The following is a 24,177-nucleotide window of genomic DNA, read 5'->3' as shown; positions in this document are numbered from 1 at the left end:
CTTGGTGCTTAGAATCCACCTGTCTTCTTTCCTAAATCATCCCCAAAGCCCAACAAATATATTTCCATGATATTTACCTGAGGTGGATTCTCCAAGAATCGAAGCCTGTCACTTCTAATGTTAAAAAATGAGAATTTGTTCTAAGTTATAATGAAGAGGACAGACCAATTTTAGAATGCCAAGCTCCTGGGTATCCTTTCTCCCTATAAAACTTGCTTTCACTACACCAGGAGTCATTCTCAGCATCACAGGCAATGCCTGGATGTCAGTGGGAGAAAACAGAAAGACAGAGAAGAAAAGCAAAGTTCTTTGGAGCCTATGTACCTGAGAGAAGACACTCTCAGATCAGAGGGGATTAGAGGGGCAGAAGGGAGTTTTCTCAGGTTTCTGGGGAATCTGTGAAGCTGTCACAGTGATGGGCAAGGAAACCTGGGTTTTCTGTATGCTCCCGTCCCCTGCTTGTCATTGGTTCTCCATGCTTACAGCCCACTGGCTGGCATTTGTCAGGGCTTCTTGAGAACTTGCATTTATGTAAATAGCTTAGGAAATCATGCTATGACATCACTTGCTAGTGTAATATTGCGTCATCCCCTGGCCTCCTTCCCATGTCCTGACACTCTGAACAACTGCTCTCCTGAGTGTAGCACTACTACAATTGATTGTGTTTGCAAGGCAAATTTGCAACTGGTGGGAAGCCCAGGTAGGAAAGAACTACATTCAATGCAACAAGGATCTCTGTACTTGAAGTCGAAAGACCTGGTTAATCCTGCAACCTATCTGTGTGACCTTGGCAAAGACTCTTACCCTCTCTAACCCTCAGTTTAGTAATCTGGGAAATGATTAGTTTGGAGTAGGTGGTCTTGAATTAGCACTACCCAAAGCTTATATTGTATCCAGCATACTGATGGAAATTGTAGAATAATTCTTTCCTAAACATTGACAAAAATCTGCTATTTGTGATCAGTTATGGTGAAGTCATTTACCTTAGGGAAATTCCATAATTCCCTTTCCTGTACTGACAATAAGGACTTGAATAATCTTTTGTGAAGCAGTGATTTGGTGGGTGATTTTATGCCTACATGGTTCTAGGAATGGCATAAAAAATCTGAAGCTCTTCCCAAGCTCAAAGTGGCACATATGTAGACCATGTTTTAGTAATTTCCAATTCTTTTGCCTCATGGAACCAAACCTGAGAATGCACAATTAAACACCAATTTCGGCTCCCCCTCTTAGGGCCTGAAATTCCTGAACCCTTGCTCAGAATTTCTCAACTGAGGGTTTCTCTTTTCTCCAACATCATGTCCTACACCCACAGTTTGTTCAAGGAATTGGAACCGCACTCGGGCATTCTGTGGGCTCAGTGGGAGAAGTGAGAATTTGAATCAAGAAGGAATCGGATGACTCTAAGATATGTTCTTGGTCATGTGAACTCTTTTGAGAAAATTTGTTGCAGTCTCCATGCAATTTGGCCCAGCTAATTTTTTTAACATATTTTGAAGTATTAAATATAGTAAGATGCATGAACTTTAATGAATCCCAATGATTTTTTAGCTATGCTTATACCCATATAACCAGCACTAGATGGACCTGGCTGAAATCTGAGGCCAAGATTTTTCCTCATGTACTGAATACATCAAGTGTTCAAGGAATGTGCAGGAGCCTCTGATTTCTGCATGGGGAGACATATGCAGTAGGCAGCATTCATACGTTGCTGGAATGAAGGTACAGCCATCTCTCATTCAGTATCTCCTCTCTCCCAGAGCCTCAACATCCTCATTTTTCTGGTCCTTTAACGTCAAAGGATAGTGGGGCGTCTTGTAGCTCAATTTTCTTTGATATCAAATTAGAAGAGTTAGTTCATTTACGCTTTTTAAGAGCCATGAGAGAATGTGGCTATTTTGTTCAAAAGAAGAGAATGCTCAGGAGGGACATGACAGCTGCCTGCAAACGTCTGAAGGGTTGTCATACTGAAGAGAGATTCGAAATGTTCTGTGTGGCCTCGAGGGGTAGAAGGAGGAGCTAGAGGAAAACAGTTTTACCTTAATATAAGTAACTACCCAATGTGGAATGGGAAGCTTTAAGAGGTTATGAGTTCTTCACCGCCAAAGATATTCAAGTATAAGACAACTACATCAATTGTTTCCAAACTTGGCTAGTCATCAGAATCACGTGAGGAACATTAAAAAATAGACGACCAGGCCCCTCAACTGGATTCCCTGCCTCCATAGGTCTGCGGTGCATCACTGGAATCTGGATTTTCTAAAAGTCCTCCAAGCAATTATGATGTTAAAGCCACTATGCACTGAGAATTTACAATAGGCCTGGGAGCGACTACATGTGTTAAAAAGGATCACATTGCTCAAGTGAGAGAGAGGACGTTTCCAGTTTTCATTTCTATAACTCACCAAAATGTCCTCTACATTTAGCACTTACTATGTGCTAGAACTGCTCTAAGAATTTTGAAAAATTACCCCTTTCATCTTCGAAGGAGCTCAATGTTGTAGGTATTATTATTATCCTTGTTTCATAGGTGAGGAAACTGAGGCCTAAAGAAGTCATATGACTTGCCCGAGGTCACAGACATAACCCAGCAGGCAGTGCTTCACCTAAGCCGTGTTAGGCGAAGAGCATTTGCTAGACAACATTACTTCATGCTCTGCTGGATAGGTTGCTACTGGTACAGACATTAGCTTGAGAATGCCCAGACACATGGGTTTTTCCATTCAGAAGCCCCAGAGCCCAGAATACCCAGCATGCCTGTGCAGTGTCTGCAGGGGTGCAGGAGCCACCAGACAGGCACAAACTCAGAGGCAGCAAAGGACACGCTTTGAATGAGAAAACAATCGACCTATGTAGAGACACCCACACTGAGAAACCAAAACGCATGCCTGACTCATTATCTGGAAAGCATGCAAGGCATTCACAAAGTGGTGCCCCAACCTGCTGAGTGTTTTCAATGGCAGCGTTTGAATTTGAATGAGAACACGTTCAACATGTGATTCTCTCATTAAGAGGACCTCTTGAAGTCCCAGATACAATCACAGGGATGTATTTAGATAGTGGGAAAACCACAGGTCTAGTAGCAAGAGACCCTGTGTACTAATCACATTTCTGTCACTAAGAGTAATGCGAATTGTGCGTGTTATTTTCCTCATCTGGACCTCTGTTTACCCAATTCTGAAACCAGGGCTTCAGCTAAGATTAGATTAGGAAGGAAAAAATCCAAATGTTCACGTGGACTAGGCAGATAATTTAAAGTGTGAAACAAGCGTTTCACAGTCCTCTTAACTCAGTTCTATGGGAGGAAAAGTAACAGTGCATTTGAGAAGATAGAAGAAACTTGGTCTCAATATGGGGGCAATAGAGAGTGACACGGACTGCGGCAAATTGGAGAGCACCAGCCCCATCTGAGGGACAACTCCTACTTAGCTGGAATTGATTTTTACCCTGGGGAAACCAAATTTGGCTCAATATTCCAAATTTTAAAATGCCAGATGTAGAATTTTGATTTTTAAAATGTGGGCGACTAATTCAACTTTTAAAAAACACAGTGCCAGCCAAACCAAACTCACCCTGTAGCTGAATTTGACCCATGGATGGCCAGTTTTGTGCCCTGGAAATTATCTAAATGGCCTTTTTGTTCCAAATTTCTGATAGTTTCTTATTTGATTCCTGAATTGCTCTTCATTAGCCAATATTTACTTTTTCTATTCATTAAAAAAAAATGCCTACTAAGAAAAGAAAGCCCATTTAGGATTTTAGGACAGGGAACTTAAAATTCTAGAATAGAGCTTCAATAAACTGCTATTTCTGCTACAGATGGGCCTGGATGACATCAAACATCTGGCTGAAAAACTGAAAAAAATATCCAGTCATTAGAAGTTCCCCCATATTTCCCAATCTCCAGATGGTTGACTTTTTCAGCCAGATGGGGTTCCAGCTTTATTTATGTGTTCAGAAGCCTTTGGGGAAGCTGCAAAGATATGGTTGAGGACAAGGGGGAGAGAAGGTCATGACATTGGTTGAGTATTTCCCACGTGTCAAGCCCAGCACTAGATGCTTTCAAATACACTAACTCATAATTTTCATATCTCCTAGTAGAATATAAACTCGATAAGGACAGCAATTGTCTGTTTGGGGCACTGCTGCATCCCTGGAGCTTAGAAGCAGTACCAATAGTCACTTCTGCTCCTCCCATCCTAGATCTGATGCTGTTCCTTCCCTTAGACGTGGATGCAGAACGCATCAGAACTCTCTTATTCTCTTCCCTACTCCTGACCTTCTCCCTATTCTTTTCCCTGCCCTCTTCTTCTTTGTCCGTAAAGCCCAAGAGGCAGAGAGAAGGGAGAAACGGGCTGGAGTCTTAAGGCAGGATGGGGGTGAGTGACCATGACTGTGTTTGTGGGGCAGGTCAGGATTGGGAAGGTGGCAGAGGTTGGGGTGTGAGCACGACTAACATTCAGCCAGAACATGTCCATATAGCCACACTGAATTTTAAAAGGTGGAAATACTTCTCTACCTGTTGGTAAACAGCATCTGGCCCAAGTCCTCCACTAGCCCCCTGCACCATCTTGCTCCAACCCTATGGGAGCATCCATCCTGAGCGGCTGGTCTCGTGTCCTACTGGTGGTTTAATATTTTGAATCTTACTCCTACTTGTGTCATCACTGGTGGAAAAGACATACTCCTCTTCTTTCTACCTCAAACCCAGCCCCCGAGAATCTGACTTTAGGATTATATCCATCTTAGGGAAGTAGATGCCTTGAAAATACTTTTGTTTGCTTCATCATTTGAAATTTTATCTTCTGGATTAGAATAAAGGCAAGTGATCTGTATTCGAAAGTTGGGTGACCAGTGTGGATTATTAACATGGGTGACTAGTGTGGGTTACTAGCATGTGTCAAGAAAAAATAAAAAAAGAAATCAGGCAAAAAGATGATTGTGTCCTTTTAACGTTCCCATAGGGCAGTGTCTAACAGGCTTGCTTAGGAGGTCGTTTGATTTTCCAGGAGAATGTAACTTTGTGTGACTTTGCTGTTATTATAGATTCGGGGCCAGTTGTATAGTTAGATGTTTGCATGTAGAAAACTTGGGAAGACACAATAAATTGTTTGTTCAGTAGAGGTGCAAATGATTTCCGTTCATTAAAGGAGATAGCTTCAAACCTTGTGGCTTTATTGCCCACCCCCTAGGATATTAATCCATTTTATATCTAACTTAATCTTATTTCAGAATTTTTCCCTGAAAAAAATATAGATCCTTCTTTGAACCAGTTTTGTCATTCTGCTGGTTCCCTCATTGATGAGTTAAATATAACTTGACATGAACTCACTTTGTATTTTAGGAAAATTATGTTTTAAACAATTTGAAAATTATACTCAGACTTGTGGAAGTACCCTCAATGAAACCAACGTTTCTGAAATTAAAGAGAAGCCTAGTAAACTCTAAGCTTGTTTTTCTTCTTCTCCCCTTTCCACAACCCTGCCAGAGCCCACTTTTTCAATGTAGGAGCAAACGGGCCGTTAATAACTCATGAGAGACCACAGGGAATGTCGGGTAACAGCAGGGGCTGTGGGGTCAGGCGGACCTGGCTTCTTACCCGGATCCTGCTGTTTACCGGCTGCAAGACTTTGGAAGTTTTTTTAATCTCTGAGACTTAATCTCCGAGATTCACAAGAGTTTCCTCATCTCTAAAATGGGGAAACACAAGTAGAAGGCACTTTCAACTCTTTCTCTTCTAGTTCTTCTTGTGGTTCTTTCATTCCTTCATACCTCTAAACAATACGTGGACCGTTAGTTCTTGATTCATTCTGGACAATATCCACTTGCTAAGGCAAATGATAAGTTAGCTTTCTTATACCAGTGCTTGTCTTCCTCCCAATACTTGTAGTTCCTAAGTGAGTTGCCTGTGGCTCCAAGAAGAATCATTCATAAAGCTTGAGGGTGCCTGGAAGAAAGAGAGACTGGCATCTCACTCCTGGATTTGACACTTGCTCAGGCAGCACAGCTGCTCATCTGCTCATGTGCCTACCTCAGCAAGGGAGTTGGGCAGAAACACCAGGGCTGAGAGAGGAAACGGCAACCAGGCAGGCTGTTTGGAATGGGGATGTTCTGGGAGTTGAGTAGATGTGGTGGTGGATACCTGAACTTGAGCCATTTTGTCAGTATCCTACCCAAGAGAGCAACCCATTAAGTAAGAAGACCCTAGCCAGGGCTGCATGACATCTATGAAGATGTTACCCTGCACAGAGCTGCCTGGCTCAGGGGTCAAGAAGGGGCTGAGAGTCAACCCATGTTCCTCTCCCCAAACCATGCACCTTGGTCCAAAACTGAGTCCATCTAAAGGGGGAAGGGCCTTTTAAAAACGTTCACAGGATCCTGTACGGGCCAACCACAGGCTCAGCAGCATGGGGCCATGAGTTGCCAGTGGTGGGAGCCAAGGTGGGTTGGAAAACGCTGGACCAGACTCAGATATCCCACATCAGAGAGGGAAGTTGCAGTGGAAAGGCCCCACAGGGCCCTCCAATAACCAATGCACGTGCCTCCACAACGTAGTCAACACATAGATCCCTGCCCGCAGAGAGCCCTGACAACTGAAGAGCCCCGTTAGCTGAAGAAGCAGTAACAATGAACAGTAAAGGTTTGCAACCTCACCCAGCTCAGTGAAGAGACATTTTGGCCTTTTTTACTTCCTGTTCCCTGCCACAACATACTGAAGGTGCTAGAATCTAAGAGAGGGAGGAGCAGAGATGTTAGCTTTGCAATCAGATATACGATTGGAAGTTTTAACAACCAAAGGAGACTGGGAAGTTATGAAATCTGCCCAAAATATCATTGAGGAGATGAAGGATTGGATATAATGCAGTGGAAAGCCAAAATAAAACAATTGCATGTTCATACTCCACTAAGTCGACACTCATCGATACACAGGATAGATATCATCATGCTTTGTCTTTAAAATTCTAAAAGTTGGAAACTCGGGGCCCGGCCCTGTGGTTGAGTGGCTAAGGTGCTGCATGCTCCACTTCAGCGGCCGAGGGTTTGCAGGTTCAGATCCCGGGCGTGGACCTACTCTACTCACCAGCCACCCTGTGGAGATGTTCCACATACAAAAAAATAAAGGAGGATTGGCACAGATGTTAGCTTAGGGCTCATCTTCCTCACACACACACAAAAGTTGAAAACCCAATGATGAATATAAGCTGTGACACATAACTATATCTCAGGGGTTGACAAACAATGGCCCAAGGGCCAAATTCAGCCTGTTGCTTACTTTGTACAGCCAGCGAGTCAAGAATATTTGTATATTTTTAAAGGTTGAAAAAATTAAATAACATCAGTCATATTTCATGACATAAAAATTATAAGAAAGTCAAATTTCGGCATTCATAATTCTGAATGTTGCCAATAAAAAGTCTATAAAAATTTGTTCTCTCTCTTGTTGTATACATACTTATGTAGTAGTCTCAGTTTTGCTGCTTGGCCTGAGAAGCCTGAAATATTTACTGTCTGGCCCTTTACAGAAAAAGTAAAGTTCGCTGACCCCTTCTATAGCTCATGGAGAGACACGTGGGAATCTATAATGGCATTTTATTTCAGAAGTACCCTTTGTTTTCCCAAGAGTATTGAATTGCTTTCGTTTTTTCTTGCACTGCTTGCCTCTATCATAGACTCTTCTTCTCATCAGGTATTCTGTTGAATCCTCTTGCCTTTCCCGGAGTCCTCTCACTTAGTTCTTTGCCCAGGTGGTCCTTGACCACTTCCTGAGATGTGGAAAGGTTGAAAGGAAGTCAATGAGATCCTCCCCTCTCAGATGGTCTCCAGGAAAAGGCAGCCCTGACCAGGTACCCAAGGAACAATGTCTGTTGGGGCTGGCAGAGAAGGAAGTTTTGGGAGCCAGTGTTCTGATGGCCATGAGAAGAAAGGGACGGTACAGACAGATTGAAAGTAGATTCCATCAGACATGGGTGCTGAGTGGGTGAGGGTGAAGAAATTGAGGTCCAGAACAGGCCATCGGTATTGGGAGGCCAGATAGAGGCACTCTTCCATCTAGTTCTGTGGATGAGTTCATATGCTTATGAAACTTCATAGAGAATATGTGAAAGAGCACTTTTATAGAGAGAGTCTTGTCCTCTAAAAATGTTAAGAATCACTAATATAGAGCTTAGGACAGACGTGAAACCTGGGACGGCACTTAGGCTCATCCAAACATGGATGGTAATTTTAGACATGAAAGTACATTAGAAGTGCCAGAGAAAACCCAATGAGTACCCAGAGGGAAAATGACAGAACCCTAAGTGGCATTGACGCTTAGGGAGCAGGGAACAGAGGAACTGGTGAAAATCGGAAGGAAAAAAAAAAAAAAAAACAGAGATGAAGGAAGAGAAGGAAAATTCAGTATTTGACCCAACATTTTGATGGTCTTACTACGGCTTGGTCCAAAATGATGCAGAGGAACAGCAAAGTCCATACTAGAAGCTCTCCAGCCTAGGAGAACCCCCTGCAAAGCAGTGGTGTCACCTGTGGGCCACTTCCTGGGTTTGCACGAGGGGGCTCACTTCCAGGATAGGGTCTACCCCTCCTCCTGGGATCAGTAAGCAGATGAGATGCCAGTATGGATCCTTGAGGGCTGCTTCCAAGGAAGCTCTAGAAGAAGAAGATGGGCCGTGAGAATTCCAGAAAGAGGCGCCACGGAGTGGTCTAAATAATGACTAGGTAACACTTAATGAACACCTTCTGTGTGCAGGCTGCAATTATTGCAGAAGACCGAACATTCATTTCTGAACTAACTCCTGAGCATTCATTTATTTCTTTAGCAGACACATGCGATATGCCAGGCACTAGGTCAGCACCTGACAAATATTTCACCCTGTGACTTCTTCAGAGCTGGATACTACTATTACCCCCACTTTACAAGTGAGAGAACGGAGACCCAGAGAGGCACATGGTTAGTAAGAGGCAGAGCTGGGATTGCAGCCTTTCCCTGTGCTGCTTTTCAGGACTGTAGTCCATGCACCTGGATAAGTGCTTAGTATAAATAGATGCAACTTATTCTCATAATAGCGCATGTACCATGAGTAGGCCTGTTCCACCAACAAGGAGACCGAGGTTCAGAGAAATGGAGTGGCTTGCACAAGATCATCTGCTAGGTTGTGGCAGGGCTGAACCAGAAGCTTCACCCTAACCACCACACTGCACTGCCTTAATTTAAGCGCCTAGTCGGGTGGGTCTTCTCCAACATGCCCACTTCTATGTCAAGGAGAGTTTGGTGTCAGTCACTGGCCCTGAGCCATTCATTGACTGGAAATATTGTGAAAAATAATTAACCCAACCTTTGCCAATTTTTATTCCAAATCCAGAAAGCAAGGTCAAAGAAAACGAAGGGTAAAGCTAACAAGATTTAAACGTTGTAGCAGTAGGCTGTGAACAAACACCAGTTCTGGAGATCAAATATGAATTTTTTTTTTAAAAAAAAGGCAACACCGATCCTTTGGAAGTGAGAACAGAGTTTCTTTCGTAAAGAGTCTGACTGGACGCGGGTGAGTAAGCTATTGGAGATTCTCAAGTCTTCTGCATCGGAGTTGGGGGTGTTTGCAAACTTGGGGATGCCATCAGGTTCATGGCTGTCCCGCTGCCTGAGGAGTAAACTTGGGCACATCATTTATTTGACTTCTTTGAGCTTTCAACTCTGTGTCAGGCAGGAGTTAAGATTTCTGGCTTGGATAACTCTGGTACTCAGGGATCTGTAGCCTGATTCTCATGCAGACTAGAGAGCCGAAAACCATCTTTGAAAAGCACCAAACACCCACCAGATATGCAGTGGACCAATGGACCACCAGGCCTGGTTCTTAGTGACCTTGGGCTTGAGTAGGCCAGGAAGAGGCAGCTAGGATGAGCCGGGGGCAGGCAAGGCCTAATACCTTCTATCCACCTTTTAACCAGCCTATAGTTAGAAACATTATCAAATATCTTGTTGCCTTCTAAACACTCATTATCCTGAACCACCAGCCTAGAAAGCCTAGCACCAGAGCCTGGCACGTAGTAGACACTCAATAAATACATCTTGAGTTTGTTGCTTGAGGGTAGGTAATGCGATTACCTTGAGCTTCTCCTGGTGAATCCATGCTAATTCTTAATGCTGTTCTGTTCTTAAATGCTTGCAAACCACCTTTTAAATAATATATTCCATAATCCCTGCCACAGTTGTTGCTAATTCAGCAGCCTGTATTTTGAGGAAGTCCGACTTCACAGTCTCGAAAATCTCAATATTATTTGTCCATCCTTATTTTTCCATTTTTTCCTCAAAGATTATCCAGAGTTGTTTAACAGTTTCGTTTAAAAATTTCCTCAATACCTTGGGTGCAAACTTGGGCAAAGAAAAAAGAAAATACATGTTGTGTAGACATATTGTACACAGACCCAGCAGGCACTGTTGCTATTCCTTGTGTTTCAGGTTCTATATATATTTGGTTATCTGCATGTTTAGGAAATGGAATTTCCACCACTCTGTATTCTGCAGCATATGCTATTCAGCATCATGCATAGCTGCCTTGGAATACAATAATACCTACCTGTTAAATTAAAGTGATTCAGAAAATCATAGATAACCATTGGGGTGCCTTCCATCACCTCATCTATTACAAAATTCTTCTGTCACCTGTGGAAATTGGTTTTGGCATAGAGCTGTTAATATAGATGCATATTTACGACAAATCATTTTCACCCTTTGCAAATTATAGGACAGCAGAACCAATTAGCTTACCAATCATCTTAAAATGCCTTAAAATATGTACTACCAAGTAAGTCCTGTTTTTTCAAAATATTACTTTTCACCAAAGATGAATCTGGCTTGCGATCAAAATGCTTTAAGTGTTTAGAGAAAAATAAAAAGATCAAATCAAGAGGCAATGATGTTAATCTGAGTCAAAGGTCTGTCGCACAGCATAATAATTGCTCTTTTCTGCTTTTCTACTCTGCGGTGAGTGATGGCTTAGCTCCCGAGCAGGGGAGAGATGGCAGGGGTTCCAGGAGATAATAAGGTCTGAAGCAAGGCAAATTCAGTCTGGCCCACCCCCAAAGTTGATTTTCCAGTTGGAGTCGCTGGGGCTGCAGTGACATCCCATTGGCATAGGAAATGCAGAGTCCTAGCCCTGCACTACAGACCTTCTCTAAACTGTCCTAGGTGGGGAGATGTGCTGGGGTCAGGAGGGGGATGAAATGGTACATAGTGTGCTCACGGTGGGCTTCCCTGAGAAGGTGACATTTAACCCAAAATATGGAGGAGGTGGGAAACCAAGCAAGGTGGCTCTTGGAGGGTAAGGCATTTCAAGTAGAGGGAACAGCAAGTGCAAAGGCCCTGAGGTGGGGCATGTGCCTGGGGTGTTTCAAGGAGCAAGGAAGCCAATGTGGCTGAAGAGGAAGAGCGAGGAGGAGATAAGCAGATCAGTTGAGGATGCTGGAGGCCGGATCGTGTAGGGACTTGAACGAAGTTATAAGGATTTTAACTTCTACTCTGAGCAAAGTGGAAGCCTTTGGAGGATTTAGAGCTCAGGAATCACACGTTCTTGAGTTTGCTGTGTCTGAGTCTTCTCCTTAACTGCGTTATTTGCTCCTTGATAGAAGGAGCCCTTTGTCCTGTGACCTCCCTTGCTTCCCGCAGGCAAGGACTTCAGCTCTAGCCTTTAAACCTGTGGCCTCGCCTCGCCGAGTCTCTAGGAATGGGCACGGTGGAATAGCATCTCTTCAGAATTGTCTTCCTTCTGCCCCTGAAGACAAGCCCATGGGCCCTTATTGTTTTCAGTACTGTATTTCTTATTGTGGGAAAATGGGGTGGGGGGCAAGGGGGAGAACAATGGTGTGAAATTTTCTAATGCTTATTGAATCTTGCAAAGCCAAGAGTCATCATTCTTGTAGGGCAGCTTTTCCTAACTCACAGCTCCTCAGCCTTCTCCAGCTCAAGCTGGCATCTTCTCCCCTGCAGGTCTCTCTTCTCAGCCCGGAGACCCCAAAGGAGGTGCAGAGTGAGTGGTTTGCATTTGGAGGGGACCGCCAGCCTGGGTCCTCTGCTCTACAGGTACTCACCGAGCACCTGCTTTACGTGTCAGGTTGGTGTTAGGTGCTGAGGATTCAGCAGAGGATAAAGTAGACAAGTTCTCATCTTTCATGAGTTCACAATTGCATAGGGACGATGCAAAGAAGTGCAGCGAGGTGAAGAGTGCAGGATGCTCCTGGAGCAGGGGTCCTGCATAGTCAGGGGGAGGGAGGTCTTGTTACAGAAATGTTCTCTTAGGATTTGTGCGTCCCCAAGGTGTCTCGCCTACAATAGATGCCTGAAACGCATTTGCCGAAAAGGCGTGTGTAGGTTCACAGAGAACTGAGCTCTCCTAAGAGCTGGGGGCCGGAGTGGAAGTGAATCCAGACCTCCTGATTTCTCACCCTCAAGCAGAGGGGAAAGAGAACAGAACGATAGCCGACCTTTAGAAATCCACAGAGACTAGCTGGGTGACTACACATTTCCCTCTTTTTTTCTTTTTGAACTTTCTTTTTTTTACAAATAATCCTGGATATTCGACTTTTGTCATGTTCTTCTGAGTGGCATATTTTTCCTGTCATATTTTCTTAACTAAAACACATTTCATATAAAAGTAATACAAAAACACGTTCTCAATATAAACTCTTACAACAAAATAGGAAAGGCAAGCTTGCCCCTGTACTCTCACTACATCCTCCTCCCCTTGCCACCAAATGGCAGCTACTTCCAGCTCAGTGACTATCTAATAAATACCATTTCCCTCTCTCTCTGCCCTACCAAGTCAAAGAGATTATAAGGGGTATGTGTTTCTCTTCTAGATCAAATTCTTCACAATTTGCTCAAAAACTTCTAAAAATTATCTTACAATTTATTAAGACATTTAATCATGCACGCTAAAACATCATATCATATAGAAAGGCTTTTTTAATGACGTGCATCCACCTCAGGGGTGCTCACCCCACCTCACGCCGAGTCCTGGTCCTCAGAGCAAGCTTTCATTCCACCGTTTCTGATTCAGTTCTTCTTGTGGATACATCCACATCTCTAAATAATGTGTTTCATCCTCTATTTCCTGATTTATAATCTATTGACTTCCTGCCATAATAGGTGAGCATTTAGCTAACTCACTCCACCTTCTCTATCGATTACCCTTCTAACTTCTAAAAATAGCATAAATCTCCCTTTCTTTTTCCGTCTACCTTGGGCAGGATGTCTTAGCTTCCCACTCTACAGAATGAAGGTGTCAAACATTCCCCCTTCTGTCCCCCCACGTCTGTTACTTGTATCCTTGCTTCGTCATGGTCAAGATTCTCTCCATTTGCATTCTATTCTATATGCTAATGTCTTCCATGTTGAGGTTATATAGCAATTCTGAAGTATGAAAACCGATGAACATTATTATGATTATGTAGATATCGTTCATTGCAAAGCTAAGTTGTTTTCTAGGATTGCATTTTTCTCTGTGGTTTCAATGTTACAATCTCTGAGTCATTCAAAGGAAAACATCCAAATGGAGCCTCCTTTCTAACACTTAACCAATTGTTCAAAATCATTCTATATACTTGTTTGTGTCATACGTGGGCTTTTTGGTACAGTTTTCATTTTTCCTGGAGTTTCTGATTGACTCCAAGTGGTTTTTAATAGGTCATTTCAGAGAAAGTTGGGCTTTTTAAACATAAGCCTGGCGGTGGGGGAAAGGACCTTCTGGAAAAATCCCTCTTTCTCTGCTTTTTTTCTGCTTCCTTAGTACAGCATAGTAGTTAAGAACTTGGCCTATCCGGTCAGATTGCTTGGGTTCAAATCTCAGGTCAACCACATACAACTGTGTAACTTTGGGTGGGTTACTTAACCTCTTTGTGCCTCAGTTTCCTCATCTATAAAATGAGGATTATTATTGTACCTACTCATAAGGTTGCTATGGGTATTTAATGAGTTAATATGTTGACAGCACTTAGAACAGTGCCCGGCACATATAAGTAGTAATTTGGTGTTGGTTGATACCATCTTCCTATGATAAAGAGAATGGACAGAATCTGCTCTTCTGCATTGTTCTGCCAACAGCAAGGAAGCCTCCAGGCTGCAGTTACCACTGTTCTGTTAGTCCTCAAGAATCTTCACAAGTCTCTGCTTCCCAGAGGCAAAGCCAGTGACACAGCTGATGGAGACCTTACGAGGGAATCGCTCATGGTCTTTAGTGACACGTCTTGGTGCCTGATTCTTTCCATACTAGTTGACGAGGTGGTCAAAACCTTAGGAAATCTGTCTTCTGGCATATCCCCCAGATGCGCCACATTGGGGAACCATTAGCACTTAATAAATAACAGTAGAAAGTGCCTACTGAGTGCTTATGTGCATTAACGCATTACATCACACGCATTATCTCACTCAGTCCTCTCGGGAGCCTGATGGGGTGTTAGACTCACTTTACTGACGAGCAAACGGAACTCAGAGAAGTAACTGTCCCAAATTCCAATAGCTAGTGAGTGGTAGAGGTAGGATTCCACCCCAGGCCTTTGAAATCCGAAAGCCGATGTCCTTAGAGCTGAGGTTCTAGCCCGGTGTTCTCAAAGTGTGTTCTGTTAACCCTGGGGGTCAGAGGCGCCTTCCAAGACCATTCTGTGGGAGTCTGCAAGGTCAAGACTATTTCATAGCAATAATAAGATGTGACTTGCCTTTTTCACAGTGTTGACGTTTGCACTGGTGATGCAAAAGCCACGGTGGGTAACGCTGCTGGAGCCTGAGCACGAACAAAGGCCATGGCCCCAAACTGTACTAGTTGTCATTGTATGTATCGCCACCACTCACCACAGTGAAAGAAAATGCTAGTTTCACTTTGAAATGTCCTTGGTGAAGCAGTGAAAGAGTATTAATTCTATTCGATTTTATTAAATCTCAAACCTTGTATGTAACAAAGTCGGAAGTACACAGAAAGCTCTCCGGTTACAAGAAAAGCACAGTGTTGGTCTCCCACAAAACCACTTGTGCAACTGAGTTGCGAGCTGAACTAGCTGCTTTTTTTCTATGAAACACCATATTTACTTGAAAGAACGACTGACAGGCAAATTATGGTTATTGAGGCTTGGGTATTTGGCAGACATTTTCTCGAAAATGAGCTAAGCGAGCCTGTCACTTCAAGGAAAGCAACTGACAGAATTTGTTGCCAAGGATAAAATTCAAGGTTTCAAGAGAAAATTACAATTTTGCTTCTATCTGCCCCCCAGGAACGAATGTGTTTTTTTTTTTTTAATATTGTGTAATGAAATGTGCCAAATCTGGAAGACCTATAGAACTCAGCAAACCAATATTTTCCAAATGACCAATGCATGATGTTACAAAATTATTCCTGGGTAAAAGATTCATTCAAAGTGCAGGATTAGAATGATGGATTTTAATCTCCTAGAGCATGGAAAGATAATTAATATGATTTCATATTCCAAATTGCAACTAGCCTTTAAGAAACTACTGCTTGTCGAGTTTTGGTGTAGTATTAAAGAAAATATTTACAACTATCTTCAAAGGCTATTCAAATATGCCTCTCTTCGCCATCCACATAGTTGTGTGGGGCTAGATTTTCTTCATATACTTCAACGAAATCAAGACAACATTTGGCAGCAGATCAAATGCAGAAGCAGATATGAGAATCTGTCCACCTTCTGTTAAGCCAGACCCTCTAAAGAGATTTGCAAAAATATAAAAACGAATGCCACTCCTGTCACTTTTTTTTTGTTTTAGAAAATATGGTTGTTTTTCATATAAATATGTATTTATGTTAACATGCAATTGGGTGTATCCTTATTTTCAAATGAATTTTAAAGTAAATATTTTTGGATGTTTTGAGTTTTATTTTCTGATACAGGAAATACGGATAGGTATAAACCAAATAAACTTCAGCTCAATAATTTGCACAAGTGGAAAGGAGTCTGAGACCAAAAAACTTGAGAACCTCTGCTACAGCTGTATTTTAATTCCGGGGACAAACTTCAAATGGCTGAGGAGAGGAACCGAAGGAACCCTTTTCATACTTTTGTCAGAAGATTTCCTTCTGGTTCTGCCTTTTCTTCTCCACCAGAGATGAAACGCAGTCCCTCAGCCTGTTCCAGTCTCTCTGCTTTTAGGTTCTCTTTAGTTGCAGCTAAGCCCGGCCATTGTTCCGCCATCACTGGATGTAAGAGTCAACATGAGATTTCAGCAGGCACTGGAAGAGATGCCTTTGATTAAAATGCAACCCTGCTGGTATAAAGCTTGACAGCGCCCGAAGGATTCAGCGCATCTTGTGTCTTTGCCCAGGAACACCGACAAAGCTTAGGCATGACTCCACAAAGAGGTGAAAGCTCGGGATCAGTGGCAAGATTCCTTACATGTGAGATGAAGCAGAGTGTAGGGAAACTGAGCTCTGATCCCTCGGGGTTTTGGTGGATGGGGGTTTGAATTTATAAATTGTCTACCTTCTGCCTATAATTAAAAGAGACTGTGTGAAGATGGAAAGTTTAGGGAATGGAGGGGACTATCGGGCAGTTACTGAACAGTTCTCTCGGCCAGTCCCAGTGCTAGGCACTGGGGAAGAGAAAGAATCAGGAAATAGAAGGGAAGCTTGGGGAGGCTGCCGGGAATGTCTGTTCCTGCTTGTTGGTGCTTTGCCAGGCCTGCATCCCTCCCCTCTGGTAACAGTATTCTGATTTGGGGGGTGCGGGGGGTGATTATCATATCATCCTGTCACTCTGTCCTCCATCCGTGTGGTTTGGGTAGAAATGACCCCAGCCTGGCTCTCAGGGTGAGCAAGTGACCCAGGTATGACCTTGAAGATTACCATGAGGCATCAAGAGTTTATACTAGGGCAGTGGTTCTCAATGCAAGATGATTTTGCCCCACCCCCCAGAGGACATTTGGCAATGTCAGGCGACAATTTTGGTTGTCACGACTTGGGTGGGGGTATCAGGGAGTACTAGGGGGTGAGACTGGGGATGTTACTAAATGTTCTGCAATGCACAGGACAGCCTCCCACAACAAAGAGGCCTCCAGTCCCAAATGCCAACAGCGCCGAAGCTGAGAGCCCTGATAGAAAAGTAACGGGCAGCCGTTGAAGGATTATAAGCAGAGGAGCGATGTGCTCTGAACTGACGTTTTTAAAAGCATAGCTAGGTGATGTGTGCAAACAGATTTTAGAGATGCTGGAGGGAGCAGGGAGATGAGCCAGGGGGCTATTGCAATAAGACCGGCGAGAGACTCTAGAAGTTTGGAAGGAGGTTTGATCCGGAAATACACATATGAAAATCGTCAGTGGCAAGAGGTAGAGCCTTCGCTATGAACAAGAACCTCCAATACTGCTGTGAAAAATAAGAGAATAGAATCAAAGACAGAGCCTTTGGGAAATCCACGTATAGCAAGTAAGATAATAATGATAATATCTAACACGGTTTGAGAGTTTACGTGCCAGCTGCTATGCTAAGCAATTTACGTGATCACATTTGACTCTTTTAACAACACTTATCATCCCCATTTTACAGATAAGAAAACTTAGGCAAAGAGAGGTTAAGTAACTGGTTCAAGGTCACACAGCTCACTATTATCCGAGACATAATTCGAACTCAAATGATAGGACTCTGTAGCCTTCTCCCGTAATGATCAAGCTGCCTCCCTGGACTGAGAAGAATCTTCCCAAAGGAAGATTACTGCTCTCGCAAGAGCTGAAGCATGAACGAGAGTTAGAGAGGTGAAGGGCTAGCGTAATGTTCCAGGAAGTGGGAACAGCATGTGCGGAGGTCTGGAGGCTAGAGAGAGCATGACGTGATAGAGAAAAGTGTAAATTCACAGGTGGGGTGAGTGCAGAGAATGGCAGGGCCATGTCATGTGGATCCTTGGAAGATATGCAAAGTTAGACTTTATTCTGGGGGCAACAGGAATCCTTTGGAAAGTTTAAAATGGGACATCATAAGGTTTTCATGTTTTTTTTAAGATTTTATTTTTCCTTTTTCTCTCCAAAGTGCCCCCGGTACATAGTTGCATATTTTTAGTTGTGGGTCCTTCTAGTGGTGGCATGTGGGATGCTGCCTCAACACGGCCTGATGAGCAGTGCCATGTCCGCACCCAGGATCCGAACCGGCGAAACCCTGGGCTGCCGAAGTGGAACGTGCGCGTTTAACCACTCGGCCACCGGGCCGGCCCCTGCTAATTCTAATAGAGGCAACCAGCAAAAGGTCATCAGACGAGGTTCTATGTGACAGATTAACTGACGTTAAAAGTCTGAATGCAACATCGAGAGGTCACTGCCAGTCTAATTTGGCACAGAGAGAGCATACTGGGTCGTGGAAACCAAGTTGTGTGTAACCATCATGTCAGCTCCCCTCCCCTTCCATTTCTGACTTATCATGTGGTTTGGGGTGAACATTGAAGAATCTTTTCATAAACGGTGACCTTTTGAAATGTGAAATGATGGCTTCTGGTTAATTTCCAGTCCAGCCCCGGGGCTGCTGCTTGGAGGTCATGAGCTTGAAGCGCTTGACTCGTCTCTAGCCCTGTGCTCTCAACCAGAATTTGGAAAAGGGCAGTGCTGTTTCATCCTTAAAACGTCCATCATTTGGATGAAGGATCGTCATTCATAATTGTGTGACCACACACCGAGGATGAAAAATGTACCAAGTGCCGAGTTTAGGTTAATAATCTGTTCCAGAGAATTTGGGGACATTTTGTCTGAGGTCATAAGAGTGCAATGACACTGTTGTATCACCTAGAATCCATTCAGTTGCAAGTGACAGAAAACCCAGTTCTAACTGACTTAAGGAGAGAGAGAGAGAGAGCTCTACTGGCTCACATACCTGGATAGTAAAGGTATGACTTGATGCAGGGATCAAATTCACAAGTGCGCTATTTCTTTGACCTTTCCTTTCTCTGCTTCCTCTCTGATTAACCCATTTCAGAGTAATGGATGGGAGACTCATGGAGACAGGATGGACAACAGCAGGTCTCGGGGCTATCTTCTTCTATGCTTGAATCTGGCATAAGAGTATGAGTTTCTTTCCAGCAAGTAAAAGTCTTACTGCATTTCATTGGCTCCCGTTAGGTCATATGTCCATTAATGAACCAATCATGGTAGACAAGGGGTCCCAAAGTCCTGATTGGCTTTGCCCTGTGTCACCTGCTCTAACCTCGGCATAGGAGAGGCATAGATCCCCAGAGATAATTATGATGCTAAACAACAGGTGTAATTGATCAATTACTACATCGGGCACTGTTCTAAGCAGGATGCATGCTTTTTTCACTTGCTCCTTGTAACAGCTCTTTGAGGTAGGTACTATTGTGATCACTCTTTTAATGATGAGGAAAGTCAAAATACAGTGAGGTTAAGTAACTTGCCCAAAGGCCTACAGCTGGTAAATGACAAAACCAAGGTACAAACAGGTGAAGTCACCTTCCCAAAGACCCACAGATGGCAAATGATGGAGCCACAATGCAAATTCAGGCAGCCTCTTACCACAGTCTGGGCTCTTATCCCCTAAGCTATGATAGCATCCTAAACTAGGATGGTGTTACCAGATGTCCACCATCACTCAACACTTTACAGTTACAGGCTTTCATACATGACTTCACTTTCCCTCATAGTTTTATGAATGATCAGGACCTGGGAGCGTTATCCTCATTTTCCAATGAGGAAATTGAGGTTCAGGTTAGTTGAGTGATTCACTCTAGGTCAAACATCAAGTCGATAGGGGAATGGAGAGTAGAATCCCGTGCCTATCCTTTCTGACCCTGCAGTAATGTAGCCTAAGATTTTAGTAAATGTTTAGGAAGCCACACAGCCCTGGAGGCTCGTATTGGGCTCATCCAGGATAATTCTGAACACTACCTCTCTGCTGCCACCATGTTAATTTCCTTCTCTGTTTGTTGTAGGCAGATAGGCGAATGCCAAGAATTTGGACCCAAAGTTGACCTAGCTCTTTAAACTGCAAATTAAGCTATTTATGAATTATAAAATAGTTCATCCACATTGAATTGAATTATGACCTTTATCTCTTATTAAATTCACACACACACGTATCATAGATCTGTATCTGCTTCTGGACTTTCTATTCTTTTCTTTTAATCTGTATTTCTATTTCCGAGGTTCTATGATACTATTGTTTGAATTAATATAGCTTTATAAGACTCAGTGCCAGAAGGGCATGTTCTTGACTGTGCTTCTTTACCAACATCTTCTTAGTTCTTACATTTTGATTTTCCCAGTGAATTTTCTGAGTGTTCTGTGGAGTTGCCAGAAAAACAGGGATGTTAATAAAAATGTAATTAATAGACTTCTTTTGGCACAATTGACATCTTTAGAACATTGACTCTTCCCCACTTAAAAATGTATCTCCCATTTATTAACATTTTCTTTCATGTCTTTTAAAGAAGTTGTACCATTTTTCTCATTCAAGCATATGCATGGATTGGTTACATTATTTTTAGGTAGCGTTTATATTTTTGGTTACTAATGTTAATGGGAGGTGTTTTCTAGGATATTGTCTAAGTGGTTAGTATTATGGATATTTGAGGAAGCTATGGATCTATAATTATCTATTTGTAAGCTGCTTGAACTTTCTCATTGGTGCCTATTGTGCTGTAATTAATTTCATTTGGTTTTCAAGGTAGGCAATCATATTATCTGCAAATGATAGAACTTTTCCCCCCAGCTCTTTTTTCTTTGACCAAGGCTTGGAGAATAGTGTTAAATAATGGTGGTAGTCAAAGCCACCTTGCCCTACTTCTAACTGTAATCGTAATGCCTTGCAGACAGTGTTTCTTAGAGTGTGCTTGTAGATCTGGGTCTACAGAGCTGGGTACAAATCCCACAAGTTATGCAAACACAGTAATCTTCATTTTAGCAAACTGCTGGGGTGCTTTCTGAGCCCCCTAAAGTGGACAGCAGCTCCAGGGTTTTGTCAAGAAGCATGTGGGGCGCAGCGGTTAAGTTCGCACTTCCTAGTTTGGCAGCCCTGGGGTTCGCTGGTTTGGATCCCAGGTGCGGACATGGCACCGCTTGTCAAGCCATGCTGTGGTAGGCGTCCCACATATAAAGTAGAGGAAGATGGGCATGGATGTTAGCTCAGGGCCAGATCTTCCTCAGCAAAAAGAGGAGGATTGGTGGCAGATGTTAGCTCAAGGCTAATCTTCCTTAAAAAAAAAAAAGAAGCATGGTATTTGCTATTGGTTCAGAAAGCTTTCCTTTATGATGCTATGGAGATATCTAGCAATGTCGAGCTAACTGAGACTTTTGATCGGGTCTGAAGGTTTACGTTTTTGAATGTCTATTGAGAGTGCAAGCTTTTTCTCCTTTGGCTTGTTAATAGGATAAATTGTGTTAATATCTTTTGTTTTAGCAAACTATCGTTCATTCTTGTAATAAATTCTTTTGGGGCATAATTTATTTTTGATGATATAATGCCGTAATAGATTTGCTAACATGTAATTTAGGATTTTTCTCTTTGTCAATGAAATTTGTGTATAGCTTGCCTTTTGTATGTCACTTCCTGTTAATTTTTGATATCAGAGTTGTGGTAGTTTGATAAAGGCGTTTTCTATGCTCCGAGATAGATTAAACAGCATGGAAATTTTTATATAAAACCCTCTGGGCCTGGGGCCTTTTTGAAAGTACTTCTTTGACAACTTCTTGTATGTCTTATTAGTCAGTATCAGCGTTTTTCTAGAGTCATTTTTGTTTCCTAGAAAATTATTCACAACGTAGAAATGTATAAATGCTTTAGTATAGAGTTGAACAGTGCGATGGCTTATAGTTTATTTTCTTCCAAGGCATTTTTTTCCCTTCTCTATTTTCTTATTTTGGCTCCAACTGCCTTCATAGTTGGTGTCGTTATTTTTTTCTCTATTTTCTTATTTTGTCTCCAACGGCATTTATAGTTGGTGTTGTTTCTTCCAAGCTTGTGCCATGAAGTTGTCTTTCAGTCTTCAATTTTTAGGCTTTGCACTTTCATATCTTTCTGTTTTTATGTATGTTTTAAGAAGCTGGGAAGAGCTGTTGGGAGGCGGCTGGCCAAATGCCATTTTGAGCAACACGTTTTCGTTCTTGGGACTTTTTAACCCAGATTTAAAATTTCGTCTTGTTCAGGGTGGCGTGTTTTAATGTGAAGAGGTTCTTTTTCGGATCACAACTATCATCCATCAAAGTCACCGGAGCTCCCAGCTAAGTGTCATCTGCCAATGTGATTGACTAGCTTGCCACTTCGATTCTCACCAAGTCATTGATAAAACCATTGGAAAGGAAAAGTTTGGGAACATCGCTCTGTGGCAAAGAATTAGCCAAGCATGATTACTGTCAGAAGATTCATTCGAGTGCAAATTCACTTCAACTTCAGTGAGCTCCCTGAAAAGCTAGTGAACCTAACGCTGGCTGAGCGAATGTTGTTCACTCGCGTATCTCACACTCATCGAGTGCTTTCTCTTGGTGAGGAAGGCACCATGCTGGTCTTAGACACACAAAGCTGAAAAGATGTGGCCCCTTTCCTCAGGGACTCAGGGTATGAAGAAAAGCCTTTCTCAGTTATGTGATCTCCTCTGTCACAAGGTTACCTCACCCCATTATTTTTTCTTTACATCTGCAAATAAGTTCCCTCTTCAAAAATTATACGAATAACATGTGCTTACTATAACTACCCAAAAATAGAAAAAGAAGAAATAATCATATACCCTGCTCAATTCCCACCCCGTCCCACCCCAACCCCGCACCGAAGTAACCGATGTTAACAACCAGACGTGCTTCCTCCACATCCCTCTCCACCCTCAACACACACACAGATGGGCACGCGGCGGCATCGTTGGATTTTTAAAATTGAGTCACACTGGAGATGTTCATCTCCCACTGCCTGTTCCATCAACACATCACAGATATCCTTCCTGGTCAGAGACAGATCTTACCCAGTCTTTTTTATAGCTGCATAATATTCCACAGAATGGAACCCCTTCAGTGTATTCAATCATTTCCCTGTTGGTGGACATTCGTCTTGTTTCCAGGTTTGTTTGGTTTTGGTTTCGGTCATTCTTACACATGTGTTCCTAAGTACTGGTGCTTTTATTTTTAGAGGCTAGGTTACCAAAGGGGAGATTGCCGGATAAGTAGAGGAATGGGCTTATAATCTTAATGGATATTGACAGATTATTATCCTAAAAGATTATAGCAAGGGGAGTGGAGTGGTTAGCAAGCAAACGTCTTCATTATTACCATAAAAGATCCCCCACCTCAGCAAACTCCAAGACTTTTGCTTGGAAAGAAGACCCCCTAGAATGGGGTTTGGAAGCACAAATACGAGCCCTGAGTTTCGGTCGTCCCTGGTACTCTCTGTAGCCACCTCCATGCTGGCCCCCAGGAGGCACTACTCTGAAAACAATCAAGTTAAGCGCATGTTTTTCCTTTTCCTCTCATTGCAAGGTAAGAGATGGATACTGTGAATTCCCATCCTCACTTTACAGAAATGGAAACTGAGGCCTAGAAACTTTAAGACACTTACTCAAGGTTGCACGTCGAGTAAGTGGTGTAGCCGGGCTTTGATTCCAGTCCTGCTGACTCTAAAACCTGTGCTCTTAACCACCGTGTGGGATTTCTTCCAAGGACACCGTCGCTGAGACGGTTTCATCAGAGCTCCCAACGACATGAACTCTGACGTTCACTGTGAATGGGCCAAGCCCTGCCTCCTGCTGTGGAGGAGGAGCACTCCTCTGTAAGGTGCTTGAGGCGCGCCTGACCTCAGGTAGGGCCTTCCCTCTCCATAGTGAGCTCCTGGGCTCCCCGGGCCCCTAGGCTGACATGTTTGCTTGCTTCCGCACTCAATTCAGAAGCCAGCTTTCTTCTCTCTCTCTCTCTCCCGCTCTCTTTCTCTTTCTTTCCCAAAACAGAGAAATGAAGCAATTAAGAGAAATGAGGACCCTTGGTTGGACCTCTCCCCATTCTCTCAGGATAGCTCATAGATAGTCGTGGTTCAAAGAATACACTCTGGAATCAGGATGACTTGGGTTGGAAACCTCCTTGTTGTCTTTGAGTGAATTTCTGGAGATTCTCTAAGCCTCCCAGTCTCCCTGGCAGCATAACCATCTGCTCAGTGTCTTGTCTTACCTATTAGAGCATCATCTCCTCGGGGACAGGTCAAGGTCCTGCCTCTTGGCTT

At 43.0% G+C, this 24,177-nt stretch overlaps 1 protein-coding gene across 1 annotated transcript in view; it reads left to right on the top strand.

Moving 5' to 3' along the window:
• CACNG3 (calcium voltage-gated channel auxiliary subunit gamma 3) overlaps positions 1-24,177 on the top strand; it is an 80,479-nt gene that overhangs the window by 1,963 nt on the left and 54,339 nt on the right. The gene's annotated exons all lie outside the window — the stretch shown is intronic.

Source organism: Equus asinus, chromosome 14 (assembly GCF_041296235.1).
Source record: "Equus asinus isolate D_3611 breed Donkey chromosome 14, EquAss-T2T_v2, whole genome shotgun sequence".
Classification (NCBI taxonomy): domain Eukaryota; kingdom Metazoa; phylum Chordata; class Mammalia; order Perissodactyla; family Equidae; genus Equus; species Equus asinus.
The sequence above is the reverse complement of the archived record's forward strand: the minus strand, read 5'-3'. Positions and strand labels throughout refer to the sequence as shown.